Consider the following 25,349-nt stretch of genomic DNA (forward strand, 5'->3'; position numbering starts at 1 on the left):
GGTATAAATTGCTGTCGAAAGAATGGTTGAAAGAATGGTTCAGCAAACGCTAAACTTATTTTACCAGCAGAAATTTGTACATTCGTTAAACAATGGGACTTATATCTGAATGATAATGGAGATTTCCTTTGACTTTGTTGAAGCAAAATATATTACAGTTTCTAAAAGTATTTTCATTAAACAACCGCAGTGGGTTTGTTTTATTGCCTATTCATATACGATGCCCTTGTTTACTTTTGCGACAATACAAAATTCAGGGATCTGATTGTCCGATAAGTAATCTACTGCACCAATTAAGGTGATACAGTAGCGATCAACAGGTAGTCAAAACGCGTTCCAAGATTGCGGCTGTAATTTTGAATATTTTTTCGAGATATTTGGCACACGTATTCGTAATATAATAAAGAATGGCGGTATAGAGCCCAATTTGAAAAATATATTAATATGTGGAAATTACTCTGTAATTAAATACAATATTAAAAAAACGAGCCTGTACCGCCATTAAGAAGAACAAAAAAATACACTTTCTTCAAATAAACTTTTTTATCCGACGCCTAGATTTTGTGTCATTTTGGAACTACTAATGAAATAAAAAATTTTAGTAGTTCCAAAATGACACAAAATCTAGGCATCGGATAAAAAAGTTTATTTGAAGAAAGTGTATTTTTTTGTTCTTCTTAATGGCGGTACATGCTCGTTTTTTTAATATTGTATTTAATTACAGAGTAATTTCCACATATTAATATATTTTTCAAATTGGGCTCTGTACCGCCATTCTTTATTATATTACGAATACGTGTGCCAAATATCTCGAAAAAATATTCAAAATTACAGCCGCAATCTTGGAACCCGTTTTCGCTACCTGTTGATCGCTACTCTTTCCTCTTAAAGCGCTGCGATCTCAAAAACAAAAAATATTAGTTCTGGAAAGTCTTTTTTAGGCACGCATATCAAACTTTAGCGCGATGTATCCATTAATATATTTTTGATAGCTGCATAAGGTTAATGTGTAACGTGACAAAATGGCGCAGATGAAGAAAAACGATTTTCAATCTCTGATTACACATTGTTATTTAATAAATAAAACGGCGAAGGAATCAAAAGACAAGTTGCAAAAATATGATTGAACTAATGCTTCTGCAAACTACACTATGAAATTTTGGTTCCGTGAATTTCGTAGTGATCCTATGTCCTACATTGGACGAAACACGTACTGGACGATTCCAGACGGTACTGGACGGTTCTCAAATCTGAAGAGATGGCACATAAATACAAAGATGAGCTCGAACGAAGAGATAATTGATGAAACAAACGCATATTAAGAGCTTTCACAATCGTATTATTCAGATGGCATAAAGTAGTTGAAAAATCGCTGGAATCTTTGTATTGAGCTAAAATGAGACTGTATCAAATAAAATGAAATAATTTTCTGAATTAGAATTTTCTGTTTTTCATTTCAAAGAAGCTTATAGTCTAAGAGCTAGTGAACCCTCCGAGTAACGGTCACACCAAGGCTAAAAACCATGACCTGGCAGACATCAGCACTGCACGTGTATCTAACAGGTGAATCGAAAAGTGCAAATTTAGGGGGTAAAATAAACTTTCTCCTGTAAAGTTTAAATTTAAATATGTGTTTGAGTAAGTCATTTAGAAGAAATGTGTACAATGACAGGCCCTTGCCAGGCGAGGAGAAAGATTAGAGTTTTTTCCTAAACTTATTTTTTTTGCATCGAACAAAGTTTTTTTTAGGTTTTTTGAATCATTCCAAACAGAAAAGAGCTTTAGTGACTTTTCTCTTAGGTTAATAGTTTTTGACATATAAGCGATTAAAAATTTAAAAATTGCGAAATCGGACATTTTAACCCTGAATCGGACATTTAACTGAAAATTTCAATGTTTCCAAGGTAGGTAGATATTCTTTAAACATCGATTGATGAAATCCCAAAGAGTTTTTTGCAATACAATATCGAAAACCCCTTTGTTTTATAATTGCTAATCAAGCGTGCACACTGTAGTATAAGTGAGGACGTTTGAGTTTGCATAAATTCATTATCTCGAGAATGGGCAAATTTGAAGACAAATCCTCAGACAGGTCGATTTTTATTTTTAAATTAGGACTTTTTGGCATATATATAATACTAATGACGTCATCCATCTGGACGTGATGACGTAATTGATGATTTTTTTTAAATAAGAGTGGGGATTGTGTGATAGCTCATTTGAAAGGTTATTCAGTAATATAAACATTATCATAATTATTTATACAGGGTGTACAGAAAAAAGTTTCTTTTTGTCTCAATTAATGTAATTAAAAAAAATTTTTTGCACACCCTGTATAAATAATTATGTTAACGTTTATATTACTGAATAGAGAATTAAATAACCTTTCAAATGAGCTGTCATACGACCCCTACTCCTATTAAAAAAAATCATCGATTACGTCATCACGCCCAGATGGAAGTAAAAGGGCTAGGGCTAGGACAGTTCTGGCCATTTCTCCATGTAAAATCCCATAAGAAATCGCTAAGGTCCATTCTGCTCGTTTTTGAGCGTTTTGTGGTGGAGGTGCGACGGCTCGTCCGATCGTGACGTAAGACGGCTGGTTGGAAAGGGGAGGGGGTAACGAATATGTTAACACAAAAAACAATCACAAAGACATTGCCAAAACGGCATTACAGCATATCTTCGTTGCTATTGGTCCGATTTTGACGTATGGGGTGTCAAATGAAAGCGGTGGCGACACAGAAGCCAACTGTCAACGTTCAATATTAACTATCAATTCTTCTTCTTTTCGTTTGTCATGTTGCTTTCAATTCTTCTTCTTCTTTTCCGTCCGACATTTGACGCGGAACGTGGCATTTATGAGACATGTGACCTTAGGACGTGGCATTCGACGCAGAACGTGACATTTGACGTATGGCGTAGGACGTGACATTCGACGTATGACATGACATTTATGTGACGTAGAACGTGTCATTTAACGTAGATATGTGACATTTATGTGACATTCGACGTAGGACGTGACATTTACGTGACATTCGACTTGCTATCCTCTGTTAGCGTGTCTCTGATGACGTCTGTACCCCTCTGTGGTCGTCTGTGCCTTCTGTTAGCGTGTCTCTGATGACGTCTGTACCCCTCTGTGGTCGTCTGTGCCTTCTGTTAGCGTGTCTCTGATGCCGTCTGTACCCCTCTGTGGTCGTCTGTGCCTTCTGTTAGCGTGTCTCTGATGACGTCTGTATGTCTCTGCTACCCTCTGTTAGCCTCTGCTATCCTCTGTTAGCGTGTCTCTGATGCCGTCTGTACCCCTCTGTGGTCGTCTGTGCCTTCTGTTAGCGTGTCTCTGATGACGTCTGTATGTCTCTGCTACCCTCTGCTACCCTCTGTTAGCCTCTGCTATCCTCTGTTAGCGTGTCTCTGATGACGTCTGTATGTATCTGTGGTCGTCTGTGCCTTCTGTTAGCGTGTCTCTGATGACGTCTGTGTCATAGAGTTATATATTGACATAGATGGAGCCTACCTTCCGCGCTTCCTGACGACAAGATCTCATGGACTGGTTTGCTGCATCTCTTTCTAACACATTTTATCGAAAATCTATGATGACATTCAGTGTGAATATAGGCACGGAAGAGGAGGATAACTGTAGCAGCTTTACTATGCGTAAGAGTGAAACAGATACTCCAAATAAAAAAGATGGTGTCGTCACTTCGCTCTGAATGACACTCTCTCTATGCTAATATATAACTCTATGGTCTGTATGTCTCTGTGGTCATCTGTGCCTTCTGTTAGCGTGTCTCTGATGACGTCTGTACGTCTCTGTGGTCGTATGTCACGTTCTGCGAATTATGAATGTTCTTTGGAAAAACACTTTTTTAAAAAACTGAACTTCACAATTAAAACTTTTATTTCGACAAACAAAGATTTTAGTTACAACTCAATAATTTAAAATCAGACTTTACTTTAATATTTAAATCAAACTACTTTTTACTATTTTTAATCAGACTGAAAAATATTGATTTTTACATGGTGTTTTATAATTTTATAATTGCTGATCTTGCTGTCCAATACGTCGCAATTAGGTCCAGAATGTTCAACGCTGCGACGCGGCGTAGCCTCGTGTTGATTCTACGTGGTAGAATATACTGGATGGTAGCGGTCGTTGTACTATAACTACTCCATCCCCTGAAGAAGTTTTGTAAGGGATGAACAAAACTTTTGGATTGGCATCTCTTGGAATTTCGTCGCTAGAATTTATTTTTTGTATCTGTAACATATACAAGGCAAATAATTTTAATAAAAATCTATACAGGAGTTAACCAAAAAATGGCTATGGCTATGGTTCCATAATTTTGTGTTATTTTTTCTGGATGTTCTTCTTCCTTCGGAGAGTTTATGGAATTTTTCTAAAGGGATGTGGTCTATCCTGAATGGTTTGAATTTCTGTAGTCCTAATTTTTGGAAAGTATTCGCGATTTATCTGGAACGTTTGCTCTTGAATTTAATAACTCTGGATATTTTGAAAAGTTAAATTTATTTTTTTCTTATATCATTTTTTTGTTGTTGTCTGTTAGTAATCTAAATCCTTGCTTGTCCCAGGTTGAGGGGAATTATTTCTGGTTTGGTTTTCAGTTTCTTTATCTTTAATTTCTTTCCTATCGTCTGGCTGATCTTGTTGGGAAGGTTCCGAATTAGTTTTTGATTTAGGTTGATGTTTTATGTTCTTCTTATGTACTGTAGCTTTTGATGTTTTTACAGTAACTTCGTTATTTTTCTTTATAAGTTTTGCAGAATATCGTGGAAGTAATTTATTCCTAGTGACTGTTTTTCGGGTATAAATTTTTGTACTTGGTTTATACGTAATAGGGTCTTGTCTCCGATTTGTTTCTCTTTTCGATGACTTTATTTTTATTTTCTTGTATATGCTGATTTACTTCCTTGTATAATTCCTTTGTTATCTCTCTATGATTTTGAATATAATTATTCAGTATTACTTTCTGTATGTCAACGTCAAAGGGATCTTTTGCGTCGATATGGCCGTTTAATATGTCAATGGGTCGTAACGTCGTTGCGGAATGTATGGAATTATTGTACCCAATTATAGCGTATAGCATTTGTTCTTTTATCGGGAGCTTTGCCTTGGTGTTCCTTAGGATTCGAAGATGTTCGATTAATGTAGAATGAAATCTCTCAATCTTCACGTTGGATTGCGGATTCTCTGGTGTCGTATAGTGGATTGAGATTTTATGAGAGTCTACAAATTCTTGTATTACTCCATTTTTTAATTCTGTACCATTATCGGCTACTATCATTGTTGGGAGTCCATGATGGGTTATAAAAATTAGTAGGGTTTTGAGTACATTGATTGCGTTTCCTCCATTTATTGGATAGGCTTGTCCATACTTCGAAAATGCGTCTATTATGGTTAGAAACTTCTGTCCATCAGCCTGGAATAAATCGATGTGAACTATTTCCAGTGGTTTAGTGGGAGTTGGTGTAACCATAAATTTTGGTTTGGGAGGAAGTCTGTCATATTTATTTTCTTGACATATATCGCAGAAGTTTATGATATCTTCTATGTCTTTCTTCATATTAGGCCAGTAATATCTTCTTCTTATTTGGCTTTCTGTTTCAGCTATTCCTCTATGGTTCGTTTTACCTTCATGATAGTTTTTTATAATTTCTTTTTGTTGTTCTTCTAGATTAACATCTTCCAATAAAAGATTACATTTTACTAAGTCATATGCGTTGTTTTTGAAAGTTTTTCTGATAATTTCGCAAATTTCTGCAAAAATTTCTTCTGCTTCAAATAAAATTGCATACTTCTTTTTCGGGTTGAGGTGTTCCTTAAAAATCTTTATGGTATCAGCTTTTAACTGATCTTTCGATAGCTGGATATGATAACGTCTTTTATTCGGAAAGGTTTGTATAATTGCTGGAGGTCGTGGATTGTAGTTGACGATTTTGACTATAATTTGCTTATTGTAGAGGTTAAGTGGTTTGTCCGAAATAGGTATACCAAGAATTGGGTTTTCTACTGCTGTATGTATTGTTTGCTGTATGTATGTATTTCCGTCTTCATCCATGTTTTGATCTTCGTTTTCAACATTGTCTTCTGGGATGTTTTGATCTTCGTTTTCAACAGTGTCTTCTGGGATGTTTTTTGGGATTAATTCTGTTGCTTTTTCTTCTACAATCGCGTCGATTATTCGATCTGCATCTGGATTATTAGTCGTTGACCATCCATCGTCTTCCATGTCTACTAAGTCGTCAAAGACTTCCTTAATTTGTGAATCGATGTCCTTAGTTTCCTTTGTGTGAATTTCGATTCGAGACCGTGCGTCCGCATTGGTATTAGCTTTTCCTTTTTTGTAAATTACCTCGTAGTCAAATTCTTCTAATTTTAATCTCCAACGTACTAGTTTGGAGTTGGGTTCCTTTAGGGAAAATAGATATTGCAAGGGACGGTGGTCTGAAAGTATTTTAAATTTCCTTCCAAACAGGTAGGGTCGGAAATACTTAGTTGCCCACACCATTGCTAGCATTTCCTTTTCTATTGTTGAGTATTTGGTCTCAGTTTCATTTAGTGTCCTGGAAGCGAAGGCAATTGGTTTTTCACTGCTAACTGGTCCTTGGGAAAGTACTGCTCCGATAGCAAAATTGCTGGCATCTGTTAAACGGTTAAACGGAGGTTAAACGGTTTGGAAAAATCTGGATATTGCAATAAAGGCTCATTCATTATTAATTTCCTGCATGTTTCAAAGCATTCTACGAATTCGGGTGTATGTTCGATCTTTGCGTCCTTTTTCAAGCATCTTGTTAGAGGTTTTGTGATTTTTGCGAAGTCTCGAATAAACTTTCTGTAATATCCCAAGAGTCCAAGGAATCCTCTAATTTCTTTTGCTGTTTTTGGTATTGGATATTTTTCTATTGCTTCAATTTTCCCTGGATTCGGTTTTATTCCTTCTTGTGTGACTACGTGTCCCAGAAAATGAACTTGTTTTTTTTAAGAATTCGCATTTGTCAACTTGGATTTTTAGTCGGGCTTCTCTCAATCGTTGGAATACTTTTGTGAGATTTACTATGTGTTCCTGTAGTGATGTTGAGTATACTATTACGTCATCCATATAGACGAGACATATTTCTCCTTGAAGTCCCTTCAATACGTTGTCCATCATACGTTGGAACGTGGACGGAGCGTTCTTAAGTCCAAATGGCATTCTTAAATATTCATAGTTTCCATTTTCCACATTAAATGCTGTTTTGGGAATGTCTTCTTCAGCCATCTCGATTTGATGAAATCCGCTCGCTAAGTCGAGGGTCGTAAAATATTGACATCTTCCCAATTTGTCCAAAATATCGCTAATGTGAGGAATTCTGTATCGGTCGTCAATTGTCTTCTCGTTGACCTTTCTATAATCTACCACTATCCTCCACTTTATTTTACCGGATGAATCTGGTTTCTTTGCCACAATCCAAATGGGCGAGGACCATGGCGATTGGCTTGGTCGAATGATCCCTTGCTCTAACATTGAAGATATTTGTTTCTTTACTTCTTCTTTGTGCACATAGGGATACCGGTATGATTTCGTATATACAGGCTCTTCATCCTTGGTTCTGATGTGGTGTTTAACTTCGTTAGTAAAGCTGAGAGGAGTGTCTGGTTGGTGGAATATATCGGGAGAATTTTCGGCATAGCTGGCGAACTTGATCCTCTTCTTCTTCGTTAAGATGTTCGGTTTTAATTAAGTCGTCGATATCTTGTCTGTAGTCTGGTTCGGAGGTTGTTTCCATGGAATATAGATGGAAATCTTGAATGTCTATTTCCTGGCTTTCGAGTGGTTCCATAAGAGAAAGGTGAATGGGTTCTGACGTGAAGTTGGCAATTTCGGTCCAGGCGAGGTGTTTCTCGGCGTTAGTAAGGGCTTCTCGTACTACGACGCCTTGTACCTTTTGAGTTGGAATAATGATGGTTCCTTTTTCTTCTTTGACTGGGATTTTGACTTGGCTAATTGAATTTGGTTCCAAATGGATGGAATAAAATTGTGTTTTGTTTGTTCCATAATATTTTATGGGAATTGTAGAATCTTTTGTAACTAGAAGTGATTTAGGAAAGTTTAATTGGGCTTCGAGGAGTTTTAGATTGTCGAGGCCAATAAGACCATCGAAAGTTTTGTGAAACTTGAAGAGATAAAATTTCATTTTGCTGTCAGAATTAAATTCTGAAAGTGAAGGAATTTCAGCACAATATTTTTGGGAATAATTTTGAAAAATTGATGTGACGACGAAGGGTTCGTGTTTTATATAATTTGAAAAATATGAAGAAGCTATTTCTTGATTAAGAAATGACTTTGTGGATCCTGTATCGATTAAAAGTCGTAAAGAAGGCTCAGAAATTTCAATGTAAGGTAGCTCCTTCTTGTCGGGAAATGAATGAAGTTCAATTACGTTTCGGCTGTTTCTGGTGGGTCCTCTCGAAAATTTACGTTTTCTTCGTATTCGGTTGGTTGGTTTTCGTATGTATCTTGTAGAAAATTGTCATATTCAGGTTCGTAGTAATTATTGTAGTTGTCATTCTCTTCTTGCTCATCTCCGTGGCATTGTATATTGTAAAATTCTTCTACGGTGAATTTTGGCTGTGCTCGGTAATTTGGTGTAAAATTTTGACGGCCTCTGGTTGTGGTTTCTGTTATTCCACTCATAGGTGTTGGTCTAGGCTGTTTTGACTGTCCAGGTTTGGGTGCCCATACATTTGACTGGTTCTGGGTCCTGAATGTTGGAGGGTTTGAATTTTGTCTAAATTGGTTGAAGTTTTGTTGTCGATGTGGTTGTTGAAACTGAATCTGTGGGTAGAATTGTCTGATTGGTTGCTGCCATTGCGGAGGTGCAAAATTTGGATGTTGATAAAATGGTTTTTGGACAGGTACAGACATTTGCTGTCTCTGAGGTCGGCGTTCTTGATAATTTTCGTTTCTTCCTGATGTTGAAGGTTGACTTATTTGATTTTTTTGAAGATATCGAACATTATTTTCTTCCTGTACGTATTGTATCGCCGTGGCTAGACTTCTTGGTCTCATTGCTCTGATAACAGAGCCCATTGGTTCTTGTAGGCCTGCTAAAAATGTTGTGAGAGCTTGTTGACGGAAACATTCTTGTTTGCTCCTTTTAATGTCGGCATTTACGGTGTGTAATTCTAAGTAATTGTTGATACAGCTTAAAAGTCCCATTATTTTTTCGTAAAAATGCATGATAGATTCTGTTGAACATTGTCTTAGATTTACTAGGTCCCTTGTAAGCGAATTTTCGTCCCTCTGGTCTCCAAAATTTTGAATTAATGCATTTTTTATTTCATCAAAAGTTTCGCATCCATATACAGATATAACTTCTTTGACTCTTCCTGTTAATTTACTTATAATACCATGAAGCAAAAATTTATTTTTGGATATTAGCTGCATTTAGTCTATCATAATAATGGTTTAGAAGTATTGTAGAAACTTTAATAAATTCATGTAATTCATTTGGGTTTCCGTCGAAATTTGGAAGAATGCATAAATTTTTTACGTCAAATTGTGGAACTGCCATATTTTTTTAAAAGAATTTCAATATATATAGTCAATAGTCAAATAAATATGTATAGTAAATTTCAAATATATCAATCTTAAATTGCTTATTATCTATCTATTAATCTCTAGTGTTTATTAATATATAGTATTTATTAAGCTATTCAAATTTTTCTTTAAATAAGTTTCTAAATCTGGCTCTAAAGTCAATCTAAGGACTTAGAAGAGATATTTCTAATTTATTTTAATCTTTCTATTAATCTATTCAATCTTTGTTTTTAGCTTCTTAATCTAGCTCTGATTCAATCTAAGGACTCAGAGGAGTCTGATTTAATAATATCTCTTTCAAAAATTAATCTTCTTAATTCTAAGCTTAGCCACCTTAGACCACGATGTGTAAAGTGCACAGGGGATCATGCAACAGAGCAATGCACTAATAAAGAAAGAAGTGCCAACGTCAAGTGTGTACTCTGCGAGGGAGACCACCCAGCAAACTACAAAGGTTGCAGGGTATACAAGGAGCTACAAACGAAAAAATTCCCAACGATTAGACCCAGGCCTAGCATGCCAATTAATCATGCACAACATGTCCAAGCAGGAGTTACCTACGCCCAAATCGTTAATAACTCACAACAAATTACGAATAGTAATACAAACCAAACAGAAGTAATTACTACCAATACTCCCGTGTCAAATGACATGGCTGAACTAAAGAATATGTTAAAAGTCCTGATGGAACAAATGGGTACACTGTTAAACCTTCTCACCACCGTCGTCACTAAATTAACAAAATGATCAAATTCTTGAAAATAGCTATTTGGAATGCCAACGGGCTAACAAATCATGCTCAAGAAGTTAAAGCTTTTATACTAATACACAACATCGACATAATGTTAATATCTGAAACACACTTTACAAATAGAAGCTATCTGAGAATTCCCAACTATGCAATATATAACACCAAACATCCAGATGGCACTGCACATGGAGGAACTGCAATCATAATTAAGTCATCTATAAAACACCACGAGTTAAATAAGTTTAAAAGAGACTATATACAAGCAACAAGTATTACTATAGAAGACTGGAACGGTCCTTTAACAGTAACTGCAATATATAGTCCACCACGACATACTATAGCCAAAAATCAATACCAAGAATTCTTCAACACACTTGGAAACAGGTTTCTAGCAGGCGGCGATTATAACGCAAAACACACTCACTGGGGATCCAGGCTAATAACTCCGAAAGGTAGGCAATTATACATGGCAATGGAAACCAACAACCTTAAATACATATCTACTGGCGAACCCACATACTGGCCCACAGACACAAACAAAATTCCAGATTTGGTTGATTTCTGTGTGACTAAAGGAATACCACTTGAATCCCAGACAGCACAATCTTGTTTCGATCTTTCATCCGACCACTCTCCTGTCTTGGTCATGATATCTACGAATATCCTCGAAACACAACCTCCACCATATCTAAGTAGTAAATATACCAATTGGATTAAATTCCGGGCTATCCTTGATGAGAGACTGGACCTAAACATCCCACTAAAATCGGATGGCGAAATTGACGAAGCAGTAAATCAATTAAGTAGGATAATTCAGAAAGCTGGCTGGCAGTCAACACCTAAACAACCAAGAACAATCATACACAAAGATTTACCCAACGAAATAAAAGAAAAAATCGCAGAAAAAAGAAGACTAAGGAAAGTATGGCAAAGAACGCGTGCACCCCAGGATAAAAATAGATTAAACCAAGCTACAGCGCGACTAAAAACTTTGTTAAACAACAATAAAAACAACGACATAAAACGATATCTACAAAATCTATCTGCTACGGAAACCTCCGAATACTCGCTATGGAAGGCAACACGAAAGATTAACAGACCACAACTCTCTAATCCGCCTATCCGGGCCAGTAACGGACGATGGGCTAAAAGTAACAACGAAAAAGCTACAGTCTTTGCCAAATACCTGGAGGAAGTGTTCCAACCACATGCCCAAAACAACAACTCTGATGCAGAAGATAATATTCAATTGTATTTAGAATATCCATACCAACTAGAAGCACCGTTGGAGAAGTTCACAGCCAAACAAGTTTTCAACAAAATCCAAACAGATATGAATCCGAAAAAGTCCCCAGGGTTCGACTTAATCACTGCAAGAATTTTAAAAGAACTTCCCAAGAAAGGCGTGCAATATTTGACACAGATTTTTAACGCAATCTTAAGAACTGGTTACTATCCCCTTTTGTGGAAAGTGGCACAAATCATCTTAATACCCAAACCAGGCAAGCCTGTAGAAGAAGTTAAGTCCTATAGACCTATCAGTCTACTTTCAGTGATGTCAAAGGTTTTTGAAAAACTCTTACTAGACAGATTACAGCCAATCCTCGTGGAAAAGCAGCTAATACCCAACCACCAGTTTGGATTTAGACAACAACATGCTACCACCGAGCAAATTCATCGAGTCTGCAATTCCATAAACAAAGCCTTAGAAGAGAAGCAATACTGCTCTGCAGCCTTTTTGGATGTCTCGCAGGCTTTTGATAAAGTCTGGCACACTGGCTTGCTATACAAAATAAGAAAAGTCCTTCCTCTCAACTACTTTCTAATCCTCAAGTCCTATCTCTCCGACCGCCATTTCCTTGTAAAAGTTAAAGATCAGTGCACTAACTTATATCCAATCAACGCTGGAGTACCTCAGGGTAGTGTCCTTGGACCAGTTCTCTACCTACTCTACACAGCAGATCTTCCTACAAGCCAAAACATCATCACAGCCACATATGCAGATGACACAGCAATCATTGCAGCTCACTCAAACCCGTACATCGCCTCGCAACTGCTCCAGACAAATCTCGACAGTATAAATATCTGGTTACAAACATGGCGAATTAAAGTAAACGAAAGCAAGTCAGTACATATAACGTTCACTAATCGAAAAGATACGTGCCCAACCGTCTCAATAAATAATCAAGTACTACAACAAAAGGATGACGTAAAATACCTAGGTATGCACTTGGACCGCAGATTAACGTGGAAGAAACACATATTCACGAAAAGAAAACAGTTGGGTCTGAAACTCAATAAAATGTACTGGCTGATAGGAAAAAGGTCACAACTGAGTTTGTACAATAAAATTTTAGTATACAAGGCAGTGATTAAGCCAATATGGAGCTATGGTATCCAACTGTGGGGATCTGCGTCGAGATCCAATATCGACATCCTGGAGAGATTCCAATCGAAAACCTTGCGCATTATCACACATGCACCGTGGTACATGCCCAATGAACACATCAATCGTGATCTCCAAATGAAGACTGTCAAAGAAGAAATTGCCAGTTACGCCCAAAAATACGACATCCGACTACAAAACCACCCCAACAGGCTAGCGAAGAACCTAATGAGACCCCAGGCAAACAGAAGGCTAAAGCGCCACACTCCAAGCGATCTACGAACAAGATTTTAAATTTTAAATTTTCAAAAATATTTTATTTATTATAGAGTTTTATTTATAGGGTTTTATTTATTAGTCACAAATAATTTTGTTAAGTACTAAAATTATGATTTTATAGGTTATTGTCACTGGACAGTCTCCTGCAAGTCTCTTTTAATTGTTAAACAATTTACTTATTGTAATCATTATTACAGATTGTAAATAAATGGGATGTTAAAAAAAAAAAAAAAAATTCTAAGTAATAATAAAAATCGCTTACAGGATAAAGACGATGCCGATGTGCATTCCTTTGCTCCTGAAGGCTCCTACTTCTATTTCTAACTGCTAATTCTTTCGGGTGAACTCTGCAACGGTTTCCCTGGGGCTGGTTCTTGGAACAGTGGACAAACACTTAAAAGTGACGAGGATCTGTAAAGACTCTTCCACTATCCTACTGACTGCGCCAATTATGAATGTTCTTTGGAAAAACACTTTTTTAAAAAACTGAACTTCACAATTAAAACTTATTTCGACAAACAAAGATTTTAGTTACAACTCAATAATTTAAAATCAGACTTTACTTTAATATTTAAATCAAACTACTTTTTACTATTTTTAATCAGACTGAAAAATATTGATTTTTACATGGTGTTTTATAATTTTATAATTGCTGATCTTGCTGTACAATACGTCGCAATTAGGTCCAGAATGTTCAACGCTGCGACGCCGCGTAGCCTCGTGTTGATTCCACGTGGTAGAATATACTGGATGGTAGCGGTCGTTGTACTATAACTTGCGTCGAATGTCACATAAATGTCACATATCTACGTTAAATGACACGTTCTGCGTCGCATAAATGTCATGTCATACGTCGAATGTCACGTCCTACGCCATACGTCAAATGTCACGTTCTGACATTTGACGTATGGCGTATTGATGTGAAAACCTAAGAGAAAAGTCACTAAAGACCTTTTCTGTTTGGAATGATGCAAAAAACCTAAAAAAACTTCGATGCAAAAAAAAAATAATTTTAGAAATAAACTCTAATCTTTCCCCTCGCCTGGCAAGGTCTTATGCTGTTCAGAATCGCCTGTCATTGTACACATTTCTTCTAAATGACTTACTCAAACACATATTTAAATTTAAACTTTACAGGAGAAAGTTTATTTTACCCCCAAACTATGTACTTTTCGATTCACCTGGTAGATGCATGTGCAGGGCTGATGCCTGCCAGGTCATGGATTTTAGCCTTGGTGTGTTATGAATTATAACTATACAAATTTCTAGCCTTACAGGAAGACCGTTACTCTGAGGGTTCACTAGCTCTTAGACTATTATCAGACCACCTAATACATAGTATATTTAGGTTTGGTTGAAAACTGATTTGTTTTCAACCCTGTAAATTTCAAAGTGTTCGTCCAATAAAAACTTTCTTCACGTTTTATATATTTTATTGTGTGACTTGAATTTATTAACGTAAAAGATCGAGTTCTGCGTTGCTAATGAGTTTATTTATTAAAAAAAGAAAAGATAAGAAAAACGTCTGTCATTAGAAAAGTCACTGAAAAATCTCCTCTCCCTACGAATCTCAAATAATACTTAGAAAAACCAAAATTTGTTACAGCGATTGCGAAAATAATTCAAAATTAGTGTATCAACATATTCGATATTGTCACCCATACCTGTTCCTGTTACCCATAGTGCGTAAAGAAATAAAAGTTTATATTGTGTTACTCTTATCTTTACGTACTAAAAGAAACTCCCAATAATACAGTCCATTTAACAAACCCAGAGAAGACAAGGCGGTTGAATATTCTCAAGAAAGCACTAAACACTTCACTCTCAAGCCGCCTGCCTTTTCTCCATGGTCCTTCGAGCCGGATGAATGATTCTCCACGACTAGTGCTCCACAATTCCAGCCCAATCGACTTAGAAGGTGCATAGCAGACGCAGGTATACATAGGCCTCCCCTAAAGCCTAGTGTATCGAGGTAAACTCTTTATTAAAAAACAACAAAGTGCAGTGATAGCATTAAACAAATATTAGCTTTTTTTCTCATAGATTGTTTGCTCAAAACTAATATCTCCTAATTAATTAATTTTTATAACATAACTTAAATTGTAGAAAATTGAGAAAGCTATGCCGGTCTGGAATATGTATTTTTGTATGTTTCAGGTGATGCTCCGAGAATAATAAAAGCTACAAATTCGTTTTTATTTTGCGTGTCTTTATTTATTTCATCGTAATCCAGATTGGCATATGCATTATTTGATTGTATATTTAACAGTAATATAGAACCATAAATAAATTATCAATTAAGCTATCACTCTTCTCAGAACATTTGGGGACTCTCTTAACGAAGTAACCAGTTACGAAGTAACTGTGTAACAAAAATGAACTTCTGTTGGAGTGATATACTCCAACAGAAGTAATGAAAAAAAAATGAAAAGACTAAGTAATAAAAAGGAAGAGAGAGTGGGATGTAGTAAGAAAAGGATGAAGTGGCTTCTACGTTGAGAAGCCGCAATAGGAAAAAATAAAAAATACTACTAAAGTGCAGTAGTACTGAAGAAAGGGGGATTAGAAGGGATAGAAGTAAAGTGGGAAGAGACAGAGGCAAACTGAATAGAGTTGGCTAGCTATAGATGCAAGAGAGCAACTTGACACTCGAGGATGGATACGGCTCGTTTGCATGCCTGTCGAAGAACAGTAGCTCTATATAGATAGTAATGATGACTAGAAGATGAAATAATAAAATAAGAATAATGTACTGAAAATGAATGGAGATGAATAATGACTAAAACCGAACAAAATAAATAAAACTAACTAATCATGGGCGCCATGAAAATGATCTTCGATCATTTTCCCAGGTATCTTACACTGCTTTCCAATATTAAATATATTAAACCTGTAATAATGAACATAAAGGAATAATAAAATAATTGATATACAAAATAAATACATATTTATTAAAAATAACTACTAGATTTTTGACAATCTCTGAGTTACACAAAGTGTATATCATGTGACTCTAAAATGACATAAGTTATACAAAAAGTCATCTCTAAGATAACAACAATAATGTTATCTGTTACAAAATTACAGGTATTAGTACCTCTTACTTACATATAGGGTACAAAATTACATAAGTCTTCTACCAAATGGTTATAGTACGCCTGCTACGTACAACTGAATTGAAACCGACAAAGATGAAAATAATACAAATAAATAGGCCCAAGCCTCACTAAGGGAAAATACAATAATGAATAAATAAAGTTAAATATACAATTGACTAAAGTAGAAATGAAGTTGAGATAAATACCGACGATGACCTAAATTAACCGAACAAATGGAATAAAGCGAATAACAGTAAAATATTTGGGAAACAAGCTAGTAATATTAAAAAATAAATTTACCCGAATTACATAAACCAATATCAAAGCAATAATAAAGCATTAAAAACCTAATTTTCTCTAGGCTTATTCCTGTGCACAAGAAGTTACCGTAGATACAAAGTTTGGGAACCAAATAATCTAATATACAAATATGTCAAAAAAAACCAGAGGTAACCTAAATCTGAAAAAAAAACAGTGTATTTAACAGATAGTCTGAAATATAAAAAAAACCAATAGTTACTACAACACCTCACTAAATGTTCCCAAACGAGGTTGCGGTTGCATCCTAGAAAATGATGCACCAGGATGGTGCGACCCCATGACTCCTGTAGGTCCAGGTGCCAAGAAGAAAACTGAGCTGGAACGCTCCCATAGCTTGCTCCCAATTAGACATACTCCCATGATGACTTGACTGTGGCTGTAGTGGTTTCTCTAGGTGGTCAAATAAGGTCTATGACTTCATGGTAGGGTTTCTCCCAAATGGCTAAAAAACATTCCCAGTTTTATTTCTCATTTTAAACATGAGCAAAAAGTAAAGGGAAGAAGAAATAATTGAGGAACTTTTTAGAAGCATTAACATAGAAAAACCGATCATTAAGATGGAACAAAAACTAATCTCAGGTAACCTTGAACTATTTTGAGTGTGAACACATGAACAAATAATGATAAATGTGAAATTTGAATATGATTTATCTGAGGGAATATCTGTAAAAATATATAGAATTTATAAAAATATTGGAGGTTCAATAAATTTAAAACCTACAGAGAAATGATAATTATTTCTAATATTAATTGAGAATTGCATATGTTTGGTTATGTCTAACCAAAAAATATATTAATATATAATTTTCCTTGAATGAATATTCAATAATCGAAATAATCTACATAAAATCCAAATAATGAGTTGACTAAGAAATTTAACAATGAACCTAATATCTCAAAGGTTCCATCACAAAACCCAAGGCTATACATAAAAAATTACTATGAAAAAGTAGATCTCACCGAATGATTCCTATTTATACTCCAACAGGAGTTGTCACCCACATGTCTCCTCACTCCAGACAATCCCTGGTGGTAACTTTTTACTTTACGTTAAATTTCTTATGTGATAAAATAAGTTGGAGGAAATCATCCGCCATTCTATATGGTATATCTATTCGACACCACAGCCAACAGTCAAGTAAAGAACGAGAGGCGCTTCTCCGCCAAGGTAAACGTCAAACTCTCTCAGAAAACGAAATCATTCTCGACAGGTGGAGTACGTTTCATCACCGAGGTATGACGTCACCCCAGTAGTCCTATACGAGAAATTAGAGAATTTAAATGGAGACCGAGGGAAAATAATTATAATAATAATTAAAGAGCTAATTTTGTAACGTGACCGTTACAATCCCCTTCTACTCGGGAAAAAAAATTTTATCCATAAAATTTTTTTTTCTAAACTTCAAAATATTAACAACTAAATTTACAATAGTCTAACAATCCACGTTGATTCGCAAGATTACCACTAAGCATAAACTAATGATCAGGAAAAATAAATAAATTACTCAAATTCATATTAGAAGGTTACTATGTTACTCTCTGCTACCAAATATTAACATAATATTGCTTAAAAATCAAAACAAAACTAAATATTGTACTAAAGTTCGTAATAATACTAAGTGTCGAATTGGGCACTAAAACCAAAATTGAACTATCCATGGACGTCAGATTTATAAAGGGTATATCCAAGGACGGAACAACCAGGAAAAGGTGTGAGCCAATTCGGACCATATCACAAGTAAATATACCAAAGTGAGTAAAAAAAATCAGTAACTAAAATAAGTAAAGAATTGAACACTTAATCCAAAATTGAACTAACAATGGACACCAGATTCATAATAGTATATCCAGAGAAGAACAATCAGGAAGATTTATGGATCAACTCTCACTAATGCCAAATAATACCAATGCTGAACATACCAAAGGAATCCAAAACTCAATAACCAAAATAAATGTGGAATCGGACACTTAATCCAAAGTCGGACTATCAGTGGACACCAGATTCATAAAAGGCATATCCAAAGAAGAACGACCAGGCAAATTTATGGACCAATTCACACCAATACTAATCCACATAAACAGATCAGGTCTACGTACACCCACATCCGGTAATACGAACCTATCCAACCAAATACACAAAATAAATGAAGAATCGGACACTTATCCAGAATCGGACTATCAATGGACACCAGATTTATATAGGAGTATATCCAAAGAAGAACGATCAGGCAAATTTATGGACCAATTCTTACTAATACTAAATAAACTAAATTATTGGATCCAATGGTAACTAATACTGCACAAAATAAATAAATTAGGTCTACATACACCCTCATCCGGTAATATGAACCTGTCCAAACTAAGTAATCAAAATAAGTCAGAATAAATATTGCTAACAGACTAAGTAACAGAGATGTAACCTAACTAAATCAAAAGTAAGATAAATACCTAATGTGTATTGACTAAAATATTATAGAAACTACATAAACTAATTCGTGCTGGTATTCGCGAACTATAGCATGTTGCTACAACAGATGTATGAGAATAACCAGACTCAGATAAAGTACCAATAATGTAAGAATAAGTAAGAAAGAAAAAGAATAAATGATGAACTCATAAGTTTTATGACACTATGATAAGTGATAGGAAAAAAAATATGTGATAAGTGATAGGAAAAAAAATTGACGAGAACGGGCAACCAATTTTAATTAAAACTGCAGATTCATGCGCTCTCACATACGTGGAATTATTCAGGAAATGTTCCAAAATCTAAATAACAAAACTAATGCCTAAGGAAAGAAGTGGGAATATACTCAAATGAACAACTCATTTGTCTAAACACTCCAAATACTGAATTAATGAACCTACTATGTATAGGTATAGTCAAAGCTTTGATCGATGAATACGTGCACACTAGGATATTTATCCCTCATCAGTCAAAGTTCCACATACATACTATGAAGTATGAGACATAATACAAATTAAATAAACCTCCCTATCAATTTGTAACAAAAACTGGAATAAGTGGACTAATTACAGGAGAATGGTTAGGAACTGATGATGAATAGACATCTGCATACTCTGCCATGAGGACATAGATTACGAAACCGGATAGCAATGGCCAATTGCTGAATTTCGAACCCACGTACTCACTCACTAGCATTAACAGAGTAAGGACAGGCTAGTCCACAAGAAGAAATCAATAAAAGACTTAAGAAACCATACATACTCACATCTAATTCCAGAATCATAGTGTGTAGGATAGAAGGATATAAATTATTATAAAGTGTTTAAGATATTGAAGACAAATGTTAATAGAGTAACCCAATAACAAATTAAAAACCACATCTTTCCAATATGGCAAATTCATAACTAGATATAAAAATAATATAAAAAAAATAGTAGGTAATCAAATATTCAAAAATATATAACACATAGGTAATCTGACATATGTAGTGCATAACATATAGTTCCATAATAATATCCATATTAACCAAGAGTAGGTACTTGTATGAGTTCACCTATCCAAATATATAAATCTATAATACTCAACAACCCTTCTAACTTAGGGGTTAGGTGTGCAAAAACTAGACAAAAATACAAGTGAAGTTTTTATTAATTGGATAATCCTACTGACAGGATTAGCAATTAATAATATTGACTCATAATAATAATTAAAATGCACCATACCTAATACCAAAAAAAAAAAATAAACTCATACATAAAGTACTACATAATAATTAAATTAATAAGTAATAAATAAAAGTCATCAAAACTAAGCCAAAGATGAAATCAAGCAATGTACGTAGGTACCTGCATTATCAGATGGAAAAAAAATTAGACTAAAATTTCTAACCATACTAAAGATTGAGCTAAGCTAAAGACAAACAGAAGAAGAGATTAGCTTGAACAACACTGTTAAGTTAATCTTCTTCTGAGGATTGTTCTAAACTTAATAGAAAAAGTACCAATGTTTCTAACTAATAAAAGATTTATGTTTAAATCTCAACCTAAAGTATCTGATTTCTATGAGCATTATATTATGGTACCCACATTGATATAATATTATTATCAACAATAATAAAACTAGAAACTGAGATGGATAATGGAACTACTTTACTATACAATAATTATAATTGTTATGTTTAACACTACCAATTAAAGAAAAATAGTTTGGATGACCATCTGTAATCATCCGAACCATGCGAATTCAACGTATCATGTATAGAAGCTAATGTTCTGGACTGATATTGCTTTGTGGTGTGTGCCTGTCTTACCAAACAACCCAAGTATCAAAAATAACAAATATAAAATATAATCTAAAGTTTGTAAGACAAATATACATATGGAGAAAATATTAGCGACACACCAACAAATCAAAAATGCCAGCAAAATATATAAATAATCAAATCAATAAAGTAAATAAAATACCTAAATACTGAAAATAATTTCTAGTTAAGTGTAAAATATAACCACACTAGAAAAAAAAATACATGCATATAGTCAATAATTAATTGTACGTGCAAACATACTACCATTGGTAGAAGGAATAAAAATTTATACTAATAGAACATAATGTCAGTCATGTATACTCATTCTAGATACACAAATAAGTTTCCAATAAAAATACAAAATTCAAACTAAAATATGAGCTGTACCACTAAAACTAAAAATGAGGTATCAAAAATAAACTAATCAAAACCGAAAGCAGTATAAGTCTACCTGTTTAGTATTAATAAAAATAAAAAGACCAAAAATAAATCAGAAATAACATGTATACAAAGATATCAAGAAGGTAATAATACAGAAAATTACAATAAGAGGAAAGTGAACTAAAAGAACTACTGTCTTAGAACCATAAAACGGTTGGCACCACGCATTGGGCAGCCAGTGTAACAAAAATAAGAAAACTTCTGTTGGAGTGACAGTAAAAAGAAAGATATACTCCAACAGAAGTAAGGAAAAAATAATAAACTATAGGAATAAAAATGAAGAGAATGTGGGGTGTGTAAAGAATAGGGTGAAGTGGCTTCTACGTTGAGAAGCCGCAATAGGAAAAAATAAAAAATACTACTAAAGTGCAGTAGTACTGAAGAAAGGGGGATTAGAAGGGATAGAAGTAAAGTGGGAAGAGACAGAGGCAAACTGAATAGAGTTGGCTAGCTATAGATGCAAGAGAGCAACTTGACACTCGAGGATGGATACGGCTCGTTTGCATGCCTGTCGAAGAACAGTAGCTCTATATAGATAGTAATGATGACTAGAAGATGAAATAATAAAATAAGAATAATGTACTGAAAATGAATGGAGATGAATAATGACTAAAACCGAACAAAATAAATAAAACTAACTAATCATGGGCGCCATGAAAATGATCTTCGATCATTTTCCCAGGTATCTTACACTGCTTTCCAATATTAAATATATTAAACCTGTAATAATGAACATAAAGGAATAATAAAATAATTGATATACAAAATAAATACATATTTATTAAAAATAACTACTAGATTTTTGACAATCTCTGAGTTACACAAAGTGTATATCATGTGACTCTAAAATGACATAAGTTATACAAAAAGTCATCTCTAAGATAACAACAATAATGTTATCTGTTACAAAATTACAGGTATTAGTACCTCTTACTTACATATAGGGTACAAAATTACATAAGTCTTCTACCAAATGGTTATAGTACGCCTGCTACGTACAACTGAATTGAAACCGACAAAGATGAAAATAATACAAATAAATAGGCCCAAGCCTCACTAAGGGAAAATACAATAATGAATAAATAAAGTTAAATATACAATTGACTAAAGTAGAAATGAAGTTGAGATAAATACCGACGATGACCTAAATTAACCGAACAAATGGAATAAAGCGAATAACAGTAAAATATTTGGGAAACAAGCTAGTAATATTAAAAAATAAATTTACCCGAATTACATAAACCAATATCAAAGCAATAATAAAGCATTAAAAACCTAATTTTCTCTAGGCTTATTCCTGTGCACAAGAAGTTACCGTAGATACAAAGTTTGGGAACCAAATAATCTAATATACAAATATGTCAAAAAAAACCAGAGGTAACCTAAATCTGAAAAAAAAAACAGTGTATTTAACAGATAGTCTGAAATATAAAAAAAACCAATAGTTACTACAACACCTCACTAAATGTTCCCAAACGAGGTTGCGGTTGCATCCTAGAAAATGATGCACCAGGATGGTGCGACCCCATGACTCCTGTAGGTCCAGGTGCCAAGAAGAAAACTGAGCTGGAACGCTCCCATAGCTTGCTCCCATTTAGACATACTCCCATGATGACTTGACTGTGGCTGTAGTGGTTTCTCTAGGTGGTCAAATAAGGTCTATGACTTCATGGTAGGGTTTCTCCCAAATGGCTAAAAAACATTCCCAGTTTTATTTCTCATTTTAAACATGAGCAAAAAGTAAAGGGAAGAAGAAATAATTGAGGAACTTTTTAGAAGCATTAACATAGAAAAACCGATCATTAAGATGGAACAAAAACTAATCTCAGGTAACCTTGAACTATTTTGAGTGTGAACACATGAACAAATAATGATAAATGTGAAATTTGAATATGATTTATCTGAGGGAATATCTGTAAAAATATATATAGAATTTATAAAAATATTGGAGGTTCAATAAATTTAAAACCTACAGAGAAATGATAATTATTTCTAATATTAATTGAGAATTGCATATGTTTGGTTATGTCTAACCAAAAAATATATTAATATATAATTTTCCTTGAATGAATATTCAATAATCGAAATAATCTACATAAAATCCAAATAATGAGTTGACTAAGAAATTTAACAATGAACCTAATATCTCAAAGGTTCCATTACAAAACCCAAGGCTATACATAAAAAATTACTATGAAAAAGTAGATCTCACCGAATGATTCCTATTTATACTCCAACAGGAGTTGTCACCCACATGTCTCCTCACTCCAGACAATCCCTGGTGGTAACTTTTTACTTTACGTTAAATTTCTTATGTGATAAAATAAGTTGGAGGAAATCATCCGCCATTCTATATGGTATATCTATTCGACACCACAGCCAACAGTCAAGTAAAGAACGAGAGGCGCTTCTCCGCCAAGGTAAACGTCAAACTCTCTCAGAAAACGAAATCATTCTCGACAGGTGGAGTACGTTCCATCACCGAGGTATGACGTCACCCCAGTAGTCCTATACGAGAAATTAGAGAATTTAAATGGAGACCGAGGGAAAATAATTATAATAATAATTAAAGAGCTAATTTTGTAACGTGACCGTTACAACTGTTACACAGTAACATTTATTTTTTAAATAGAATTTAATTTATTTGTATAAATTGTGTTCATTTGGATTTAGCAAGAATACTTCTCTTATTTTCTCGTTTTTTCTCTTGTTCACTTTTGTCCTTTTGTATTTCACTCGAAGTATTATTTAGCAAAAAACTATTTAGTTATCTCTTGCATTCTCTCTTGTTCAATTTTTGCATACTTGTTCTCCACTCGAAGTGTATAAAAAAGGACAGCTCTCTGCACTTGAAGGGATATTTCAGTATAAAATACTTCTTCGCTTGCTCTTAGTGTAAGTAGTTTCTATTCAACTCCCAGCCAACTTGTTGTTGTAAGTAAAACATGGACACTCTCAAGAAAAAGCGTAGCACTTATAAGGCTCAGTTCACCCGCATAGAAAAGTGGTACAACGCTAATATCTCTTGTGATGATAAACATCAGCTGATGTCTCGTATAGACATTCTCAAGGAAAACTTAGTTAATTACGACTCCATTCAAAATGAAATTGAGTTACTGGATTCAGCCAGTGACTCAGAGGACAGAGAGGAATATGAAAATAAATGTCTGGATCTACAATGCACCCTACAAGCTCGAGTCGAAGCCTTAAGTCAAGTGTCTTCTCCACCAGATCCTGGTCATTCCTCTCATAATAGCCGCTCTCATATAAATATTAAGCTACCAAATATTCACTTAAACACTTTTAGTGGAAATTGCATCGAATATCCTTCATGTATAAACTTATTTAGAGCCCTAATGATCAATAACTCACAATTATCATCAAATGCTGAGAAATTCTTTTATTTAAAATCATATCTCAAAGGAGAAGCGTTAAAGCTAATTGATAAGTTGCCAGTAACTGATGATAATTTTGTCATAGCTTTAGATTTATTACACAACCGGTATAGTAACCAACGGCAGATAATCCGCTCATATTATCAGCAGTTACTAGCCACTCCTACATTGCAAAAATGTAATTCGCAGTCGCTGAGACAATTCGTTGCAAATTCTAAGGCAATTCTCGATGCCTTAGACACGGTAAAGTTAAGTAAAGCAGAATTATTTGAATCCTTGCTTGTTCATTTATTGGAACAAAAACTTGATTATAACACTCGTCGCTCATTTGAAGAGCAAATTTCTGTGAATCAACTTCCAACTATTGATGAGTTTTTCGATTTTTTGAGTAAGCGATTGTTGTTCTGGAAAATATCAACTCTGAGAATTTCATTGCGGATCAAAAATCCACGTCTAAAGCAGCTAGATTCCAAAGTAATGACAATTCTCACCCGAGTAATTTCAAGGTAGCTTTTCACTCGCAATCAAACCCCTCTAGTCAAAGGGATTCTAAATCAAAGCCATATACCTTACAGCCCAAGGTATGTAGCTACTGCTTTCAACAAAATCATCGCATCTACTCATGTACCAAGTTTTGTGCATTGCCTGTATCAGATAGAATTGAATATTCAAAAGCCAATAAGCTCTGTTTTAACTGTTTAGGTAGTAAGCACTTTTTACAAAATTGTGAGTCAAAATCTACCTGTTCCCTATGCCACTCTAAGCACCATTCTCTTTTACACAACACTCACCACTCTACAGT

General features: G+C 34.6%; 1 protein-coding gene and 1 long non-coding RNA gene across 6 annotated transcripts in view; one reads left to right on the forward strand and one right to left on the reverse strand.

The window, feature by feature from the left end:
• The window catches only part of LOC114338775 (centrosomin), a 652,106-nt gene that overhangs the window by 598,163 nt on the left and 28,594 nt on the right, over nucleotides 1-25,349 (forward strand). The window lies entirely within an intron of this gene.
• Nucleotides 15,952-24,009, reverse strand: LOC126878823 (uncharacterized). Its single transcript, XR_007695816.1, has 2 exons — nucleotides 17,401-24,009; nucleotides 15,952-16,882 (listed from the first exon to the last, which is right to left on the reverse strand). It is a non-coding gene; the product is annotated as an uncharacterized LOC126878823 (long non-coding RNA).

This window comes from Diabrotica virgifera, chromosome 1, assembly GCF_917563875.1.
Source record: "Diabrotica virgifera virgifera chromosome 1, PGI_DIABVI_V3a".
Lineage (NCBI taxonomy): Eukaryota > Metazoa > Arthropoda > Insecta > Coleoptera > Chrysomelidae > Diabrotica > Diabrotica virgifera.